The sequence below is a fragment of the Lacerta agilis genome, chromosome 10, assembly GCF_009819535.1.
Source record: "Lacerta agilis isolate rLacAgi1 chromosome 10, rLacAgi1.pri, whole genome shotgun sequence".
NCBI classification, from domain to species: domain Eukaryota; kingdom Metazoa; phylum Chordata; class Lepidosauria; order Squamata; family Lacertidae; genus Lacerta; species Lacerta agilis.
Window position 1 is genome coordinate 42,517,005 of NC_046321.1, and position 16,269 is coordinate 42,533,273.

The window sequence follows — 16,269 nt, forward strand, 5'->3', positions numbered from 1 at the left end:
TCGCTGAGGAGATGCAGTGATAAGGACATCTGCCTCTCTTCTGTGTCGTTGTTAGAGATATAGCACCAGTGTCAATGAAAATGAGGTGGAAAATCCTCTGGTACAATCTTTGCCAACCTGGTGCCTTCCAGATGTTTTGGACTACAACTCCCATCAGCCTCGGCCATCCATGCTGACTGAGATTGATGGGAGTTGCATCCAAAGCACCAGATTGGCAAAGACCGAAAGAATTGCCAAACTTCCTTTCTTTTCCCGCATGTGGATAAATCTGAGCCATGCAGGTGGGAAGCAGGCGCACGCTTAACACAGCTACCATAAACACAGCAGCTGCTGCTTTTTAAAAGGAAAATGTGCTGCAATTTGCATGAATTATATGGCATTCCCACATGTGAAGAACAGAATGTGAAAGCTCCTTCGATGTGGCCTGAATTCTTCTACTGCGTGGGGGTTTGGGTTTTTATTTTTTTCACATAAATACCTGAAGCCTGAATTAAGCACATTTGCAGTTGGTCATTCTTACATAACTGCCCTATTAAATCTCCATTAGCTGCCTAGTGAGATTCCTGACTTCCTCTACTTAATGCATTTGTGCAGAGCAGAGGCTGCTCTCCTACGTATGAGTGCCGACCTGACTGAGAGCCATATGGGCAGCAATGGCTGGAGCACAACAGTGTGAATTAAGTACCCTGTTAGCCTCTATTTAGAGTACAAGCCCTTCTGTGAGGATATCTGAGGACTTTCTACTTATAGTATTGCCTCGTTGGGGTGGGCAGAGAAGTATTTCAGTGCACAATTATGGAGAGGAGAGTCTACTGCCAAACTGAATAATCATTCGCAAATAAATTTCCCTCAGGACTGTCTTTGGGGAAGCCTTGACAGTTGGGGTTCTCCCGTGTTCCAGGAAAGCTGTGAGCCAGTGAGCGGTTAGGAGAGATTTGGGTTTAAGAATCTGAATGTTCTTCCCCACAGAGAGTAATTCCCCTCTCAAAGCATTTTTTGAATGATTTGCATTTTATTGCCGTGCACTTTCCCTCTTTGTTTGCTTGCTTCTTTTGCCCCCCCCCCTTTTTTTGCTTTGAACTTTCAGGAGCATTTTTTTGTCGCCTTGCTGACCTTTTCAGGAACACTAATACACAAGGAAGCTCCCCTGTGCATGAGTCACCTTCAAAGAAATGAGGTTATGTCTGGGTTGGGGAACTAGCAGTCTTCAGAGTTTTTTTGGGGACTACAACTTCCATCAGGCCTGACCATTGGCCGCACGGGCTGGGACTGCTGGGAGTTGGAGTCCAACAACACCCAGGGGTTGTGGTGGTCATAGCTTCCCCACCCAGTTTGGCTTTTTGGAAATCTTAGTGAAGGCTTTGATAGTAGGGCTTCTCCTGTGTTCTATCTGAATCCATTATATTTATTCATTTATTAACCCCCAGTTGCACCACCGTTTGATCACCCAAAGTGCCACTGAGGCAGGTTTACAATATTAACACAACTACTCAAATAATGGTTCCGATCTGCAGCTGGTGACTTGGGCCAGCAGCGGAGGAAGCCTCTCAGGCACCTGGGGCGGCGTGCCCAGGGACAGGGGGCGGTGCCCATAGGGACAGAATGGGACGCTCGGCATCCAGTGGCATACGTATGGGTGTTGTGGGGTGCCCCGTCCCTATGGGCACCACAGGGCACACAGCACCCATAGGGACGAGACCATGCCCCTTGGGGTGAGATGGGGTGAGGGGCACCCATAGGGACAGGGTGCATGGCGCTCATACAGGACGCATGGCACCCATAGGGATGGGGCTACGCAGGGGGGCCTCAGCTGCCCTTCAGCTGGGGGGAGGGAGGCAACAGGCGCACAGCGCAGAGCCTGCGGATGCCGAGAACCGTGGCTCATGCACACTGCAGGCCCCGCAGTGATGAGTGCTGCCCGCCATTTTGTCACACACACCGCATCAGGGTGGTGAGACCCGGGACGCGCCACACTTCCTGCACCCCCCTGCCTTGGGCAGCTGCTGTATCTCATGCCAGCCTACCTCATAGGTAGAAACAACAACAGACAGTCACGGTATCTGTACTAGAAATAAATATACAAAACCGTGTGAATAACTGGAGGAATGGCATAAATATGAAAACTAAACTGACAATGTCGTAATGTAAAGGACGTTTATAAATATTCCATCAAAGGCAAACCTATGCTCTGAATCATCAAAGTGCTAATATAAAGTGCTACTACAACGTGCAAAAATACAAAGTGCCATAAATGTTCAATATAATGATGAAGATGGTATAGAAAATGTCTATCAGACACGAAAGTCCAATCTCACAATGTTGGGGAAGGTGCTTCAGAATCCCTCCAACATGTGGGTGTGTTCTTATTGGTGCAATAACATCCATCCCAACATAAAATACACATGCCATCACCATAGCCTAGAAGTAACGTTCCTAGACACTATAGTATATCGCGATACTGCTAACAAACTAGCAGTTCGAACCTTTAAAAAGCCCACAGACAAAACATCATATCTTCATTATAAATCTTTTCACCCTACCAATTTAAAACATAACTTACCTTATGGCCAATTCTTACGGATTAAACGCAACTCCACTTCTCCAAAGGATTATAAGATTGACAGTCAGGTCATGGCACAAGAACTCTTCTCAAGGGGGTACCCACATGAAGTGATTAGAACAGCACAAACCAGAGCCCTTCAAAGACCTAGATATAGTTTATTTGAAAAACGTCCCAGACAAGAAACTCCTTCCATAACATGTGCCATCGATCACACTCCACTCGCATATTCTATCAGCAAAATAATCAAGAAGCACTGGCACCTTATAAAAGAAATACCAGGTTGTTCTTTAACACCACGCATAGGTTTCCGCAGAACAAAAAACCTTAAAAACATGTTAGTACATGCAGCATTACCAGACCTAGAAAGTCATAACCAATCTGTTTTACAGGGACATTTTAAATGTGGGAAATGCGCTGCTTGTAAATTAACCAAGGAAGTGAAAAAATTCAATATACCAGGGACCAACAATACTATCCAACTAGAATCATTCACAACCTGCGACTCTAGAGGAGTCGTATATGCTATACAATGTATCTGTGGCCTATGGTACATAGGAAGCACCATAAGACCAGTTAAAATGCGAATACTGGAGCATAAAAATCGTATTCATAATAAGATCATGGAAGCACCCCTCACTTCACATTTTGTCGAGGCGAACCATAAACCCACGGACTTTCAATGGTTTGTGATTTACAAGCATTCTATCCCGGAGGCAAACATTGAAGCTTTAAAGAAGAAATTACATCAGAAGGAATCCTATTGGATATACAGGTTTGGGTCCTTAGCCCCCACAGGTTTAAATCTCAATATTGATTTCAGTCCTTATTTATAAGCTGGGGAAACTTTTGCATATTAGTTTTCTGACAATTATATAAATTTATAATATATTCATATAGTCCCTGACAACAAGATCGAGGCTTGGACCATATAAGAATTCTTACAGAAATTTTATAGGTTTCCTTATAACCTTCTTAAGAAATGGTTAAAGTCTGTATTTCATGTACTGATGTTGTCAATGAAGTTAGATCTTTAAATGGTGCTATATCTTTAAATATCTACATCAAGCACAAATAGTAATCTGTTCCTTTAAATGTTAACCTGCCTGCAAGTATTTAACTTGGAGATACTTAGAGTCCTCATTAGCTGTATTGGAAAGATGTGAGTCTGAGGCACTGGGAATAGCTGTTATGTTTTCTTTGTTCTGATGTGATGGTGAGTACATGAACTTTTCATTGTATAATTGAATTTTATTGGATATTGAATTTATATCTGTAGTGAAGTTGATGGTTTGTATTGTTGTTACCAAAGAAGTCCAGACCTTGAGGAAACCGTCGGTGAAACGGGAAGTTGGAAGCTAGCCACCCGTCGGGAGAACACACCCACATGTTGGAGGGATTCTGAAGCACCTTCCCCAACATTGTGAGATTGGACTTTCGTGTCTGATAGACATTTTCTATACCATCTTCATCATTATATTGAACATTTATGGCACTTTGTATTTTTGCACGTTGTAGTAGCACTTTATATTAGCACTTTGATGATTCAGAGCATAGGTTTGCCTTTGATGGAATATTTATAAACGTCCTTTACATTACGACATTGTCAGTTTAGTTTTCATATTTATGCCATTCCTCCAGTTATTCACACGGTTTTGTATATTTACCTCATAGGTAGGGCTTTTTTTCAGCTGGAAGTCGATGGAGCTCAGTTCTGGCACCTCTCAGACACCATTATAAGAGAACAAGGGAGGTGTTCATGGTGAGTTCCGGCACCTCTTTTTCTAGAAAAATAGTACTGCTCATAAGGTTATTATGAGGATAAAAAATAATGGGGGAAGATCAGTGTAGGATGCCTTGGGCTCATTGGGTAAAGGGTGGAATAATGTTTTAAATAAAATGATATTTATTTCAACCATTTACTCAATCTTGCTAGGGTGGCTTACAAAAATCCAGGAATCCCTGCTTTCAGGTTTACAATCTAAGAAGACATGGCATGTGAGGGAAAGGGGGTGGGAGGAAAGAGAGTTTAAAGCATGGGGACTAGTTATTATAAAGAATATGGCTGCCTAAGATACCTCCCCTCCCCTCCTATCAGATCAGCTATTGTTATTTTACAGATCCCATTTCTTTGAGTGGGTTTTGCCAAGGAAACCTGACCTTTAGATCCTGACTTTAGCAGTGCTCCTGGTTCTTGAACTCATGAGAGCCATTGCAGGTCATAATATTTCCTGCAATCCAATTGCATCCTTTGAGTACATTATGATGGAGTAGGAAAGTCTGGAAAGCGAGCTTATTTTTCCATTAAAATGCTGCCAGCGCTTGCAGCAGAACAAGAAGGTTCTGAGCGCAATCCAGTTTTATGTATTTGCAAAGTGGAAGCAGGGATGGTGGGTGGGTGAATGTGCTATCAATCCTCCTTATTATCAGTGAAAATTTTGCATTAATCTTTAAAAACACACACACACACACACACACACACACACACCAAATGCTGTATTTCTACCCTATTACTATTTCCTTGAAACAGACTGCAGATGCTGAGAACTGGATGTAGCTAAGCAAGAAGAAACAGAAAATTGCTCTCAATAAAGGAACTATGCTAATGGATAATCTAAGGATACATCTTGGTGTAAACCTGAACATTTTATTTGTATGAATAGGAGGTAGAGGGATTTTTTCCCCTCCCAGGCATAATTTCATATAACCTTGAGGGGCTTCCTACTGCAAGACAATGTTGTTCTTATCTGATGTCTTTAGCCTTTTTTTTTAATAAGGAGCAACAGGAAATTGCAATGCAATTTCTAAGTGCCCTAAGCAGAATTTGATTATACCATAAGTAGGCCTCACAGATTCAGACTGACTGTTCCTCTTTAAGTTTGTGCTTTAACTGTGCCTTTTTTTTTCAAATGTTCACAGTCGACTGCCTTAAGTTTTTTTTTTTTTTTTTTTTTAAGAAGCACTTGAAATAAAATATAACATCAAATGTGGCTTTCCTAGTTTCCCAGAAGATTTGATGTTCACAGAACTGGCTGAACTGAAAACCGAAGGATCCAATCAAACCTGACAACTTGCCCTGTTTGAATGGGAACTGTCTGGTGCAATTTGAAAAATAAATTAGAACGTGAAAATAAAAGGTGTTATTATTTGCACTTTGAAATGTGATCTTCTGGCCTGGCCTTTGCCCTAGGACTCTTGCAGGCAGGTGATTATTGTGGAATAGATGCTCCTCGATATGGAAGATTTTTGCAACTCCCACACAATGGCAATTTCATCAAGATGCCAAAAACACCTGTTGCCAGTGAACTGTGTGGTAACTCATTGCTTTATGCATAAACTAAGCAAACTACAACTGAGAGCCTCAGATTATGAGGGGCCTCTAAATTCAATTTTCAAAAACTAGATTTCAAGTTTTACATAATAATAAAGGAAACAGGGTAAACAGACTATAAAACAGATGTTGTTTTGAGGCATACCCTCCAGCATCTTGAGTCCCTAAACCAGTATGTTGGGTGTTCCCACCTGTGCTCCTGTTCGAGTCACATGACCCGCACAAGATCACGAAGCCCAAAATATGCAGTTTTTTCCAGGGTCATGCTTGCATGGTGCCCAAGACTGTGGCCTCCCCAAAAGCGCTTTTTCAGGGCAAGATCTTGATGCAAAATTGCATGAGAAATGGCTTCTGTGTTCGCACAAGAAAACAGGGTGTCCCTTTTGTCCGGGGCACTTGTGGGGTATGGTGAGATGGCAAATATGTACTTAATAGCTACACAATTCCTTGTCATATAATGTTAATAAACCTGTGCATAAATAACTATAATGTAGTTTTTGTATATGCCATTCATAAGGTGTTTTCATTTAAAGGTATTTCATATGCAAATAGGCTGGTGGCAAGTTGTTTGTGTTTTTGTTAGGTGATTAGTTTTCGCTGAATCCTCATATATGAAAATTTAAAAGTTTAGTGTTTCTGTTTTCGTTGTACTTTGTGTCACCGAGGAACGTGTGTATTTTTCTAACATGATGCGGCCTCCTAAACTTGGCAAAGCTTAGAGCCTCAGTATGTCTTAATCTAGCCCTGCAGGGCTAAGAAACACCACTTAGCAGGGCTGGCCCAAGATGTTTTGCTGCCTGAGGTGAAGTAGATGATAGCACCCACCCTCCAATCCTGCACGCAGTCCAACTGGACTAGCAGTTGAATCCTTCTTTGGTATTTGTGACAGAACAACACTGTACCCGAGGGTTGCGGGGTAGTTCAGGGGGGCGACAGAACAGGCTAGCACTGTCAGTTTAGGGGAAACAGTAAAAGGGCTGCTGCTTCACTCTGTCTAATGGTAGGGCTGGGCCTAAGGCAGCTGCTTCACTCTGTCTAATGGTAGGGCTGGGCCTGCACACTGAAACCAAGGGATATCCTCTGGCAGCATGCAGTGTGGAAGTAGGTCATTACATGCATGTCTCTTATCATTTAACTTCACCTCCCTGTGATTGTTCCCCCCCCCCCCCCCACACACACAAAAAAACCCCCCAACCCAACACCTTTATTTTCTTTTTATGGTTTGGACCATTTTATGGCAACATGATTCCTTCAAGCTATGTAGCCCTCGGATCCCAGATTTCCTTCTTAGGGAAAGATGCCTCGTCCCCTTTATTTTGTGAATAATTCTAATTGTCACGGCACGTGTTCCAAATGGCATCCAAGGAGCCTCCAGCTTCTCTCCAGCTCTGTCGTTCTGTATTTTGTTTGCACAAAGAAGTTTGCTGGCCTCATTTCCTTTTTGCTTCCTTCGCTGCACTTCAGCAGGGATAATTGTGGGATGAACTATTATGCTGGCATTGTGCTTGCTGTCAGTCTTTGTAGAGATGGCAAAAAAAAAAAATTGTGTTTGGGGTCTAATGTACACTAGAACATCCCAAAGGCATTTTTAAAATATATTTTTTGTCATGTTCCATATAAAATGAAAAGGAAAAATAAGAGTACAATATATTCTTAATTTATCATGTGTGCAATGCAGTCCAGTCCAGTGCAGTGCAGTCCTGTGCACATATACTAGGAAGCAAGCCTCACTGAATTACATGGGCATTGCTCCCAGGTAAGTGGGCATAGGATTACAGCCGTAGGACTGCATTCAACTAAATCCTACTCAGTTCCGACCCAATGAAATGAATGAACATGTTAATCATGTCCATTAACTTCAAGGGGTCTTTTCTGAGAAGGACTAGTGTTGCATACCATGTAAACAAAACCCACTGTGACAGCCCAGCCCTCACCGCTGCTGTTGTGAGGTGGGCACAGAGGGCTTACTGGGCTGCACTGCGCCACCTGCCCGCCAGCCCACGCAGGGGGGAGCCCAGCCAACTGATACAGCCCTAGGTGAGTGCATCACCCCGATGCTGGTCAGGCGTCCATTCAGCAAGGGGCACGGTGGCACTACAGCAAGGCCGGGTTGGACTCTGGGACCCAGATATCAGCAGCAGCAGGCCAGGGTGGGATGGGAATCCCTTTGTCGAGGCGCGTGGTTCATGCACCCTCAAAATCATGTGCCCCCTGCCCCTGATCCCACATTGATCCGTCTGTTCCATCTGGACCAAAATGGGGACCATCTTCCTGATGATGTGACTTTGTGGATGATTAATGGCCTATAGCTTGGTAGGCTGTAAATGCATGAGGAAACCTTGCCTTTAAAAAAAAAAAAAACTAGTGGACTGTTAGCAAGTTTTGCAAATGGGGCCAAGCTGGGATCTCTGTTATCATTATTAGTACTATATTATGGTTTCCATAACAAATGTTGTATCATCCTTCTGTTGTCCTTTGCTTCAAGGTCACTCCTGACTGACAATTGGTAATGGAGCTTAATTCTTGTTTGGCTGTGTTCCAGAAAAAGATGGGTGAAAGGTTTTCAGAAATTGAAGGTTGAGTTAATGCATGTCCTGTTCACTGCATGGTGGAAGCCTTATGGGGAAGAACTAGAGCTTAGAATACATATGCAATAAAACATTATAATTAGGCATTAGTATTGGGTGTGGTCAAGTAGATATATGATAAATATATGTGTTACACTCATGCAATCTTCGTTCCAATGTGGGTTTGAAATAGAGTTTTATGTCCTTTTTCAGTTCTTGGAGAATATTGTGAGAATGCTATATTCTCCACAGTCTTGGGTGACATTATACTTGAGAGGTGATGGTATGGAAATCATCGAACTGTTGAGTTGGAAGGGACCCCGAGAGTCATCTAGTCCATAAATGCATTTATGTTGTGTTAAATTTAAATTCAGATTAACAGTTTGGGTAGTTGTTTTCCTTCTCTCCCCTACCCTATTATCCTTCTCTTATAATTATTTATTATTTTGGGCATTGATATACTGTTTTGGGGAGTGAAAAATGTTTTGCAGTTGGTCCAAATAACACAGTTGAGCAATACGGTATGAACCAGTAAAATGCCAGATGAAAACAACTTTATACAGAGATTTCAGTTTTGAAATTAATTGTATTGGCTACCCTGTCTTTTTGCCGAAGAATGGTACAAGTGGTTTTTGTTTGTTTGCTTTGGTCTTTCTGTGATCTGTTAGTATTTTTTGTAATTATGAATTATTTGGGCAAATGGCTGCTGGCACAATTTACATTGTGCTGCATATATTACGACTTTGACTAATAACAGAACAGTCGCTCAGGCTAATGAACATAAGCCCTGCTTTGCTGGCAATTCCTAACTTCTTCCATACAGGGCAAAACCTGCATGTAATGGACTCATTTGTGCCATCCTAATGTGACCAATATGTCTTGTCTTTTTACAAACCACCCTTATTGATTGCCTGTTCAGTTTTATTTTAAACACTTATAGGAAATTATAGCTAATGTACGTCCAGTGCAAAGGCTCATGGATTTTTTAGAATCTTAAGGGAAAGCCAAGATAGCGACACAGGAGAGCAAGCAGATTCGTTAGCAGCATGCCAGACAACTTCCATTAACCTATTAATTAATTATTGCAGTCTAAAATCTAATTATATTCAACATACTTACAGACCAGGACTAGACTTTGTCTAGTGTCCTTCACTTTAATCACTTTCTTTATTCAGTCAGTGTAAATGAGTCACATAGACCCAACTTTTGTCCAGCAATCTGGCATAGAATCAAATGCGTAAATAATGCTATATGTACAAATTGACTTCTTCATCCTTCCAAGCAGTGTTGTTGGCATCCAGCTGTCTCGAGAAGAGAAGAAGAGAAGAGTTTGGAAGAATCTCAAAGTGGCTAAAATTCTCCTTTCCCTTTCTCCCCCACAACAAATACTCTGTGAGGTGAGTGGGGCTGAGAGACTTCAAAGAAGTGTGACTAGCCCAAGGTCACCTAGCAACTATCATGGGGAGGAGCGGAGACGTGAACCCGGTTCACCAGATTACAAGTCTACCACTCTTAACCACTACACCACACTGGCTCCCAGTGGCAATGGAGTGTGCCTCCAGGGGTGAAGTCAAACCGCTGCACTAGCAGCACTGAAACAACTTTCCATAGTGTGCAAGCCTAGGCAGTGTGTATGGGGGTCCTGTACTGCCCAGACAACAAGACACCACCACCCCACAGCCTCTCTGATGTGGTCCAAAGGAAAGCAGAGCACTACGTTTGCTGCTCTGAAAAATGTCCCAGAGCCACACTCCTCCACATTCCCCCAACACAGCCCCACTGATCGTGTCAATTTACTCCCCATTTTCGTCCTTTTCACAGAAGATTTCCATGGGAGATTGTTGCAGTGTGTCTACGTGGGATGACAGGCAACAGTTGACAAGGGGGCTTTGCTCAGTTTCCCAGGCAGTTTGTTCCTTTAGTTCAAAGCAATCTCTTAAAAGCCTACCTCTGAAGGCATTTTAAATCAAATACATTACCATCCACCCAAAGGCAAACTAGCAAGAAATTGCCTCTTTATTGTGGTTCTTGGCTTATACAAGAACTGCAGGGACACACAGGTGATTATAATACCCAGTTAAAGGCATGTGAAGAATATGAGAAGCAAAAAACAACAACAACCCCTAACTGGTTGACATAAATGCTTTGTGCTGCCAAGTGTGAAAGCATTCAGCATTGGAAGTCTTGAGCTCCGTATTGAAAATTGCTTTTAGAACAAATATTCAAATAAGGTGCTGCTGCTGCTGTTTATTCCCTGTGTTAGGGATAGGGAACGTCAGGCCCAGGGACAAATGTGATCCCAGCTGGCCCTTCCCAGGCCACACCCCTCCTGAACTGCACCAACTCACAGGGTTGCCAGCTTGAACAAAATATTAGGGGCCCCCAGGTAAGCCCCGTGCCATATAATCGACCACAAGACATGGCGTGCACATCCCATTTGAATGGCAATGCCAATCGACTTGGAGGGGGGCAGCATCCTCAAATATTTTATTATGGGGGCTGAGGGGAACTTGGCCCCTAGGAGTTGACTCTTATGCCACCTCACCATCCTTGCTTTGGCCAACCTCCTTTGCCTGGCTGAAATGTGTCCCTGATCTCTGCTAATGCTTCTTTGGGCAGATCCACACCAGACATTTAAAGCTCGCCTGGCACCGTCATTATGTGTCTTTAGGCACTAGGCAAAAACATTCCTCTTTACCCAGGCCTATGGCTATTGAATTATGGCCTGTGGAAGTGTGGGGGAGAAGACTGTTATTATGATGACTATTTTATTATTAGGCTATCAGTATGCTTTTATTATGTCTTAATCGTTAATGTTCTGTAATGTGTTTTAATGATAATAATAATAATAATAATAATAATAATAATAATAATAATAATAATAATAATAATTGTATTATTTATACCCCACCCACTCTGGGCAGCTCCCAACAGAATATTAAAAACACAATCAAACATTAAAAACTTGCCTTCAGATGTCTTTTAAAAGCAAGATAGTTGTTTGTTGCCTTGACATCTGATGGGAGGACGTTCCACAGGGCGGCCGCCACTACCGAGAAGGCCCTCTGCCTGGTTCCCTGTAACCTCACTTCTCACAGTGAGGGAACCGCCAGAAGGCCCCCAGTGTCCGGACTGAACAATGGGGGTGGAGACGCTTTAAAGTTCAGCACCAACACTTTGAATTGGGCTCGGAAACGTACTGGGAGACAATGTAGGTCTTTCAAGACTGGTGTTATATGGTCTCAGCAGCCACTCCCAGTCACTAGTCTAGCTGCCACATTCTGGATTAGTTGCAGTTTTTGAGTCACCTCCTTCAAAGGTAGCCCCATGTAGGGCGAATTGCAGTAGTCTAAGCGGGAGATAACTAGAGCATGCACCACTCTGGCAAGACAGTCTGTGGGCAAGTAGGGTCTCAGCTGGCATATTATTATTATTATTATTATTATTATTATTATTATTATTATTCAGATCAATAATAGAGCAGGGTTTTTGGATTTGATCTTGTAGGGTACCAGTCAGGGTAGATTTACAAAGCACAAAGAGCAAGAGTTCACCCAACTCTCATCAGCAGCCAGAGGCCCTATGTGTGACTTTGACCATCTGTCCTGCAAAGATGTCAAGATGTGCTCAGGCTGAGTGAGATTACAAGATTGTACTGTGAATATAATATAGGGATGATCCAGCTGAGGTAAAATGAATGGAAGATATAGGTGTTCATGTTCAAGTGCACAGTACATGATGATACCATGCCCTGTGAAAGCACTCACCATGAAAAGACATGTAAGAAGACTGTTTGTTCCTTTGGAACAAGTGTGGGATCTTAAGTATTTTGCAGAATGAAAAATCTATATATATTCTGGGACCCCAGATGTCATTAACTTTTGTGCAAACAACCTTCCCTGAAATGTATGAGGGTGAATAGTGTAGGATCTTTTTAATTCAGCTCCTGACAACCACGTTCTGTTCATAAGCAGGAGATCTGTGCCGTTCTGCTTTCCACGAAATCATCGGCAGTTCACATTTTCCTGCAAAGAGACAGCTGGACCAAAGAGAATACGACAACATGAGGAGATAAAAGGAAATCTTAACTTCAGAGTAAAGGAAATGGCATACTCGTTTCCTTGAGCAAAAAGAAGAGTGTGATAGAAGATTACCCATGCCTCCTGATTCATACAATAACAAAAAAACGTTGTTTTCTTTTAAATGCTTTTATTTTAAAAACAATGGAAGCTGCAGTTTTCTTCTTTTTTTAAAAGACTTAAAATGCAATCCATGTGCCACTGAAGGCAGTGATTTTCATAGCTTTAAGAATGCATATTTAGAGTGACTGAAATCCGCAATTTTAACAACGAGGCACTTTTATAGGCAGTTCTTTGATGGCAATAAAATAGCTTTCAGATACTTTACTACAGATGTGTTACTAGAACAACAAGAAGTGGGAACAGCAGCAAAACGTTGCAATGTAAAGGGCTCCTATTCAGTGCCATGCACCTTTTCCAGGACACTCCCTTCCACTATCGCCTCTCCAGTTTTCCATTCCCTACTTCGACTGCCAGCAATCCATAGCAATTGAGCATGTCCAATCCTTCTTGGCTATTTGGATTTTTATTTTATATTTTTATTATCCTTAGGCTTTGTTTTAATTTGTAAACTACTGTTTGGCAAACTCAGCTTCTTGATCTCCACCCCCTTTGCGTGTGAAGGGTGTCATCTTGGCTATAAGGATCCACCCTCGGAAAAATGAGTCACCCTTAGTTTATAGGATGTAAATGAAGCTGATTCGTTTACATTTACAGGGAGCTAACTATATATTTTAATCCTGTCATCCTATTTGAGGCTTCTAGGAATATCCGTAGTGGCGTAATCTCGTAGCAATTGATGCCTTGCGTGCTTTGTACATGTACGGAGGCAACTTGAAAGTTTAAGAAAGACTCTCAAATTAATGTCCTGCTTTGAACATACTGGCAAACACCAGCTACAAGTACATTTAAAAAATGAAGAGTGACTATGTAAGTACTGATTATTAAAGAGCCTGGGGATTTAAGGTGTCATTAACATTAAGAGGGAATCAATAGTTAGAAATTTATCTATTGATAGATTTTGGTAAATATGGTTTATGTGATTTGATTAATGTGATTTGCATCTCTGCATTTGGATATTATTATCAGACGAACTGAGATAGTAACATAACATTTATTTCCCCGTCTCCTATATAGATTGACCTTATTAGATTCCAGTGAACATTTGTTCATTTACTTCGTTTTTCCAGTTGCCATTTGAAAACAACACCTGGAGTGGTTTTATTCCTTTTCGGTGTTTGTGCCTAGCACAGGGTCGGGGCCATATAAATCTTAAACATCTGTAAAACCAGAGTTTCTAATCCAGTACTCAGATACATTGGGGAGAAGGTGCAATTTAAATGTGGGGTTTAACGTGCAGTTTTCCTGTGTGTTAATGAAGAAAATAGAGATGCAATAAGAGGGGAAAGAAATACTTGAGCATCCCACTCACTGAAATTATACAGCTAGCCAGAGTTTCAAATAGTATAGCAGGGGTTTCATTGCAAGTCAGGTCAAATAGTCTTTGATAAATAATTTGCTTTGCATAATTGGACCATCTTTAAACATTAGCAATGTGCATATAGGTCTGGTAAACAAAAATGGATTAAGATTAGTGTAGAAACCATAAAGGCTTTATGTTCACACTGGAAGCCTCTAGAATATCTATCAGCCTTTTAAAAAGTAGTTTTCTTGTCCTTAATAAAGAGATAGACTTAAATCTGATTTGCCATGCTCAAGTTTGGAACTTAGGGATACAATGAAAACTTTGGCTTGTAAAGGCTAAGGAATTAATATTTGTCTGCGATAACCATGCTATACCAAACCTTGTCAATGAAGCAATCAGAATTATGGTACGGTTGCAAAATGTCTGGAATTTCCCAGATATAGCTGGTATTCGGCCCTCTTAAAAAAATAAAAGCAAGCTGGATTTTCACTTTTTGAAATATGGCAGCCCTAAATTATGGACTGTTTGTATATGGCTCCTTTTGGTATAACTCATCCTTTACTCACTTGGCCAAAAGGATGTGCTGCTCTATTGCTAGAATAAATAGAAGCAGAAAATAAAAGGAGCAAGAGAGAAAAGCCCAGTGGTAAAAGTCAGGCTGCAGCCCATAATTATAGGAATGACTAAATTTACCTCCATAATAGGCACTTTATTACTGGGCTCAGTCAGCAAATCACACAGATGACACAACTATTCTTGAATTTTAGCCTTACGGGAAACATTCTGCAAAAGACAGAAATAGGTCTGTCCTGAACATTTGAAAACCAGAAACACAAACTCTGATATTTCTCTATATGTGATTCCAGTTTATTATATATTTGGGGATATAGTACCTGGCTTCAGAAAAGCTTTATTTATATGAAGTGGTACGTTCTGTGAAATAGGCTCCTTTAATGCAACTTTGTATTAGGGCTTTTGCACCAGATTTGGCTGAGGCCCAAGTACTGAGCCAAATCAGGCATACTCGGGATGACTCAGGCATTGGACAAATCGGGTGCAGATGGTCACATGTGGGGTTGGACGGCCCAGGGCAATCCAGGGCTGTCAGGGAGACAGGGCACCAGGAAGGAAAGAGCTGCAGGCATTGGGTGGGAAAACCCAGCAAAAAGTTTGAGACCTTTCCAGCCTACCAGCTGCGACTGGTAGACAGGAGGTCAGGTAAGCCCTCCCAACTGCTACTATGTGTGTGAGAGAGAGAACAGTGCTAAGCCAGACTTTCTGCAGTTTAAAATGGGTTTAATGAGGAGTTGTGCAGACTTAATTGAGATTAGTCTCTGCCTGGTACTAAAGAGCTTTTAAGTTGCACAGAGGGCTGTTGTGACTAAGAAACCAAAATGACCGATCCCCTATTTTTTGAAAACGTAACATCCAGCACTTTGCTCGCATCTCTCTTAATCCTTAATTGAAGCATATCAGTCCCCCGAGAAGCACGGAACAGAAGCAAAGGAAAATGTGGTAGTCATTATATTAGCAAAGATAATTTCAGCTGATTGCCTAGATAAGAAGTCAAGGGAAGCCAAATTGGGGAACATTACTTAGTGTTCAGAAAGCATGTCGCCTCCCCACTACAAAGTAGAGCAATACCATATTCAGGTGATAGCAAATTACCTTCCTTTTATTTTAGGGTCCCTCTCTAGTATGACTAAACTTCTATCTGGAGACAACACCTTAAAATTGCAAAGATTTTAAGGGACGTCCACAACTGAGATTGCATGTTGGGCAGTCTTAATCTGTATCCCGATTAATGTGCCTTTTGAGGGATGGATGAATCTGCCAGTTTTGCTTCTCTAAGTTTCTCATTTTTCTAGTCTTAAATTCAGTTCTTCACACTTCCACAGCAATTTGCAATTTTTCAAAGAGAAAAATCCTCCTGAAATTCACGAGCATTTTAATGCAAATTCCTCCTAATAGACACAAGTTTGTATGCAGTTTTAACTAACACACACACATCTTCGCAAGCAATCTCCCCTAATGCATTTTTGTATATTATTTTCACCTAATATGTGCATTTTGTCCATACAGTTGAGTTGTAGAACTGTATCACAAAATTTGGAGAAGTGTGGTTTTCAGAGGACAGCTGTGTTTTCATTTGCTCATTGGTTTGAGAAGTGCAAATTAGATAGCTTCTCGTTAAAATGCAAATAAAATAGAATATTTCCTCCATCCCTAGAGAAAACATGATGGCTGGAGTTTGCTACATGCTCCAGATCTTGCCTGAGAGCCAGTGTGGTGTAGTGGTTAAGAGC

At 41.6% G+C, this 16,269-nt stretch overlaps 1 protein-coding gene across 2 annotated transcripts in view; it reads left to right on the forward strand.

Moving 5' to 3' along the window:
- Positions 1-16,269, forward strand: part of PTPRR (protein tyrosine phosphatase receptor type R) — a 101,594-nt gene that overhangs the window by 20,048 nt on the left and 65,277 nt on the right. The gene's annotated exons all lie outside the window — the stretch shown is intronic.